The sequence below is a fragment of the Chinchilla lanigera genome, unplaced genomic scaffold (genome assembly GCF_000276665.1).
Source record: "Chinchilla lanigera isolate Chin_1 unplaced genomic scaffold, ChiLan1.0 scaffold00124, whole genome shotgun sequence".
NCBI classification, from domain to species: Eukaryota; Metazoa; Chordata; class Mammalia; order Rodentia; family Chinchillidae; genus Chinchilla; species Chinchilla lanigera.
Window position 1 is genome coordinate 1493242 of NW_004955525.1, and position 5730 is coordinate 1498971.

Below are 5730 nucleotides of genomic sequence, written 5' to 3' on the forward strand. Positions count from 1 at the left end.
CAAGTGTTTATGGAGGTTTTGGAGTTCCTTTTTTCATTAATTTCCAATTTCATTGCACTGTGGTCAGATAATAAGCATGGGATAATTTCAATTTTTTGCATTTTAGAAGGTATGCTCTATGGGCTAAGATGCAGTCTATTTTAGAGAAAGACCCATGTGCAGCTGAGAAAAATGTGTATTCTGATGTGATGGGGTGGATCACTCTGTAGACATCTACTAAGTCCATTTGTTCACAACTTTCGTTCAGATATATTATTTCCTTGCTGATTTTTTGTCCAGTTGACCTATCTCTTTGTGTCAGTGGGGCGTTGAGGTCCTCTGTTGTAATAGTGTTATTAATTATATGGGCTTTCAAACCTGTTAATATTTGTCTTATATAATTTGGAGCTCTGATATTTGGTGCATAGATGTTTATGATTGTTATCTCATCTCCTTGCAGTTTTCCTCTGACTAGTATGTAGTGACCTTCTTTATCTCTTTTGATTATTGTCGGTTTGAAGTTTACATGGTCTGCAAACAGAATAGCTACACCTGCTTTTCTCTGGATTCCTGTTGCTTGGAGGATTGTTTTCCATCCTTTGACTTTAAGTCTGTGGATTTCCTTTTCAGTGAAATGTGTTTCCAGTATACAATATATTGTTGAATTTTGTTTTTTAATCCACTCTGGCAGTCTGTTTCTTTGGACTGGAGAATTGAGGCTATTTACTTTTACAGTCATAACTGATATGTACTGATTTATCATTGTCATGTTATTTACTTGTGTTGGTGTCCTAATTTTTCTACCTGTTTTCTTGCTTGCTCTTCTTGAAGTTTCATTCCTACTGTTGCTTTTGAAATTGTGGTCAGATTTTTCTCTGTCTAAAATATCTTTTAATACTCTTTGTAATGCTGGCTTGGCACTCATGAAGTTCTTCAGTTGTTCTTTGTTGTGATAATATGGTATTTCTCCATTGAATTTGAGGGAGAGTTTGGCAGGGAACATCAGTCTTGGTTGGAAACTGTTCTGTCTCAGGACTTGTAATACTTCACTACAAGCTCTTCTCAATTTGATGATTTGTACTGAGAAGTCTGGTGTGATTCTGAAGGGCTTCCCTTTATAGGTAATCTGTTTCTTTTCTCTAGCAGCTTTTAATATTCTGTTCTTTTGCTGGAGGTCTGGGAACTTGACTATTATATATCTGGGTGTAGTTTTATTTTCTCTGTGGTTTTTTGGAGTTGTATATGCCTCATTTATCGGTATATCAGGTTCTGTTTCCATGCTTGGGAAATTTTCTGCTATTATTTTTGCAAGTAACCTTTTTTTAAGTCGTGTTGCTTCCTGCTGTTTCATTGACTCCTATAAGTCGTACATTATTCCTCTTTGCCTCTTCTTGCAGCTGTTGAATTGACTTTTCCTGGATCCTCGTTTATTTTACAATATCCTTTTTTCATGGTCGCTAGCTGCCATGCTGTCTTCAAGGTCTGAGATTCTGTCTTCAGCTTCATTGAAGCGGTTTTGGTAGCTTTCAGTGGCAGCTTTGTTTTCCTGGATGTCTCTTAGAATCTGGTTCATGTATTCTAAATCCTTTCTATATTTTTCATTGAACGCTTCTGACCCTTGCCTTTGTTCTTCTATTTTCTTATATACTTCTTCAGATTTTTGAACATTTCCTTCATTATTATTGTCATTTCACTTTTTTCCTGAGTGATTATTTCTGATCTCCTCTCTTCTATGGCCTTATGGAGTTGTTTCTTTACTTCCATTGCAATCATTTCAGCTATTTCAGGCATGTATTTACCAAGTTCTCGTATGTTGATGTGTTCTGGACTTGTTCTGCTTGGGGTGGAGTTCTGGGATTGTGTTTTAGGCCTTTGTTTTGTCATGTTTGCTACTGAATGCTGAAAGCTCAGTTTCTCTCTTCAGTAGGTGCTCAGCCAAGACCACTAGTGTCCCTAGTTTTCCTGTTGGTCAGGTTTGCCCCTGAGTGATCTCTGAGAAGCACTACTTAGTCTCGGGTTTTCCAGTAGTTTTTGATTCACATCTAGTTATCCCCATTCTCAGATACGGGCACTGATGTCAGTTGATGGCCGACAGTCCGATCCAGCATCCCCTTGCAGTTCAGAGCATGTGCATGACCCAGACTCAGGTTGCAGTGGTTTGACAATCCGGGTCCAGTGGACCTATATCCTCAGGCAGTTCAGGGTACAGGCATAATCCAGACACAAAGTGCAGGGTCTACAGTTTGTGAACCACCTGATTCTGTGTCTCCAGTCAGTTCAGGACACATACAGGATCCAGATGCTGCCTACATGGGTAGCAGTGATAGAGTTCCCATGCTTTCAACTCCATAGGGGGTCTGGACAAAGGTAAAGCACAGACTCAAACCACGGGACCAGCAGCTTCTGGAGCACTCGTTCACTCGGCGCAGGGAAAGGCTACACATCACCCCCCAGCCAGAGAAGTCCCTGGGGCTTCTGAATGAGGACTTCCTCTCTGCCACGGCTGCAGGAAGTTGAGAGACTCAGTCTGTATGTTGGCGGAGTCCTGGTTTGCCTGCTCTGCCGTCAGGAAGTAGATGGGAAATAGCTCGTTCTCTCTGTGAGCTTCAGCTGGCAACCTTGGTGGTATAAACCTAGCATGGACTCAAACTGTGGGTCCAGCAGCTCCTGGAGCACTCGCTCACTCTGTGCAGGGCGTGCAGGGGCTGGGAGAGTCTACATGCCCTGCCACCAGCCAGAGAAGTCCCTGCGGCTTCTGAGAGAGGACCTCCTCTCTGCCCCAGGTGCAGGGAAGGGGTAGACTCAGTCTGTAATGTCGGTGGAGTCGTGGTTCGCCTGCTCTACCCTCAGGAAGTAGATGGGAAATACCTGGCTCCCTCCACAAGCTTCAGCTGGCAACCATGGTGGTGTTAGCCAAGCACCTGGTGGTGTGAGCTAAGCACTTATTACGTTTCATTGGTTGAATTTTTCCATTTTTTATTTCATTTTATTTTCCTTGTGCTAATTAGCCTGACTATAGGAGTCTGTCCATTTCTTCAAGATTTTCCAGTTAATTTTAATACCATTTTTGTAGTAGCCACTATCTTGTGGATCTCAGTGGTTGTGATTTTGCATTTGTCAATTCTAATTGCATTACTATGAATCCTTCCTTTTTCTTTTGGTAAAATTGGTTAAAGATTTATCATTTTTGTTTATTCTTTCAATAAACAAAAGCTTTCTTCAATTCATTGACTGACTGTATTGCTTTTCTGCTTCCAGGAATTGTCTAATTTTTCCATTGCTTTCTTCTATGATCAGATTTTCACAAGTGTGAGATTAAGTTTCCATTTTCTTCTAGAATTTCTGTAGTTTATTCTGCTTTTATTTCTTGTTTTCTTGCACAATGATCTGATAGTAAACATGATGTGATGTTGATGCTTGTATTTTTAAGCACCCTTTGTTGAGTAGTTTCAGGTGCCATAGAGAATGTTTACTCAGTTCTACTAGGCTTGAATGCTCTGTAGATATTTACTAAGTCCATATAATAAAGGGTGTATATCAGCTCTGATATTTTTATTGATTTTTTGTTTAGATGATCTTCTCCTTTCAAAATCTGAATATTTACAGCATTCATGATTGTGTTAGTATTTATTTGATCTTTCATTTACAGCCATTTCTGTTTTATGAGCTAGGTTCCACAGGATTTAGTTCATGTATATTTAACAGGATTCTCTATACTTCTTGAATTATTCCTGTTACTAGCATGTAGTGACCTTCTTTTCCTCTTCTGATCAGTTTTAGCTTGCCGTTTACTTCTTTGGAAAATACAGTTGCTACCCTTACTCATATTCAGTGTCCTAATGCACAAAACAATGTCTGTAATACTTTTGGTTTTACACTTTGAGTATTTGTTGGATTAAATGAGTTTGTTCAATGCAACAGACATTTCAAAATTTTTTATTTTATCCAGTCTACCAATCTACGTTTTTAAATTGGGCAGACATTAACACTGAGAGTTATTATTGAAAGCTACTTAACAATTCGTAACTATGTGGTCTTTCTCATGTGATGACTCCTTCGTTTTACTTTTCCTATTTTTTTTTGTTTATGGATAAGCCTTTGTTGGTGTATATATTCTATGGATGATTTTTTCTTTTTTGGCATCATTCGCAGATTTAGGATACACTGAAGTACTTTGAGTCAGGAAGTTTTGGGATCCGTAGAGCTTTTGCATTTTTATTTTTCAGGGAATATCTTTTTTGTTCACCTATTTTGAAGGAAAGTTTTGTGAGATATATTAATCCTGGCTACAAGTTGTTCACTTAAGTTTTAGTTTTAATTTTCTTGGTACATTTTAGATATACATATTGCTCACATTCATCAGAGGGAGGTTTTGTCTGTACATGACATATCTTGATTCTTCTTTTCTCCCAAAGCCCCTCTCCTCCCTTCAACCCCTCTTCTGATCCTTATTTACCAAAGATTTGTTTTCATTTTCTTCCTTCTACTGTTCTTTATTTTGCCCTTGCTTCCTCTAACCCTTGTTCCCCTTCCCATGTGTGTATTTTCTTCCTGTTTCCCATTATCTGTTCTACATTGGGTCTTTATTTATTCACCCAGTTACTCTCAGACAATGTGTTACTTAATCATGTGTATCTGATTTATTTTACTTAGTATTATAGACACTATTTCTTCTTTTCTCTTTTTCCCCTTCCCCCTTACAAGTTCCCTTTTCTTTAGAAAATATGCTTCCTTTTGACAAAATCTTTTCTATACTGTGGTCCTTATTGACACTTTTGGTATGTCACACTAGGAAAATAATGGCATATTTAAACATGTGTGTGTGGTTTATTTCACTTAAGAGTATGGCCTCAAGATGCACCCATTTACCTAGGAGTGTCTCAAGATTATCCTTCTTTGTGGCTGAGTAGTATTTTATTGTATTAAAAAGAAATGAATCTTTTTTTTGAATCCCTTGGTTAATGGGCATTTGGGTTGTTTCCAAGCTTTAACCATTATGAACTGTGGCTATATACCTGGGTGTGCATATATCACTGTGGTATGATGTTTTTAATTCCTTGGTGAATATACCCGGAAGGGTAATAGCTGCATGAAACAGGACTTCTCATCCCAGGTTTTGAGGAAACTCGACTCTGATTTCCCCAATGGTTGACCCAGTCTATACTCTGACCAACAGTATAGGCTTTTTTTCCCCCACAGCCTCCTCTAAGATTTGTTATTGCTTGATTTCTTTATAATAGGCATTTTTTCTGGGGTGACGTGAAATCTCAGATGTGCTTCAATTTGCATCTCTGGAATGATATCTGATGCTGATCATTTTTTCAGATATTTATCTGTCATTTATATTTTTTCCTCAGAGAAGTGTGTATTCATCTCATCAGACTATTGTGTAGATTGGGTCTTTAAATTTGGGAGACCTGACTTTATTAAATTCCTTTTATATTTAGATATTTGTCCTTTTTTTATTTTAAAGAATAAAAGAAGGATAACATAACAATAGGGGGGACTTAGCAAATTACGGCCAAATTGTAGGAGATTATCAATGGTTATCGTTTTACTTATTATTATCTACAAAAATAGTTTCTCAGGAAAACAAATAGACAAATAATAGTGAGAGACAAAAGAGGTAGGAGATTATCAAGAGTTGTTGTGCTATACTTTGGTATCTTCAAAGTGGCTTCTAAAGAAAATAAATAGAGCTATACATGAGTGACCTATTGAAAAATCATTAACTATTCTCAATGGTTGTTG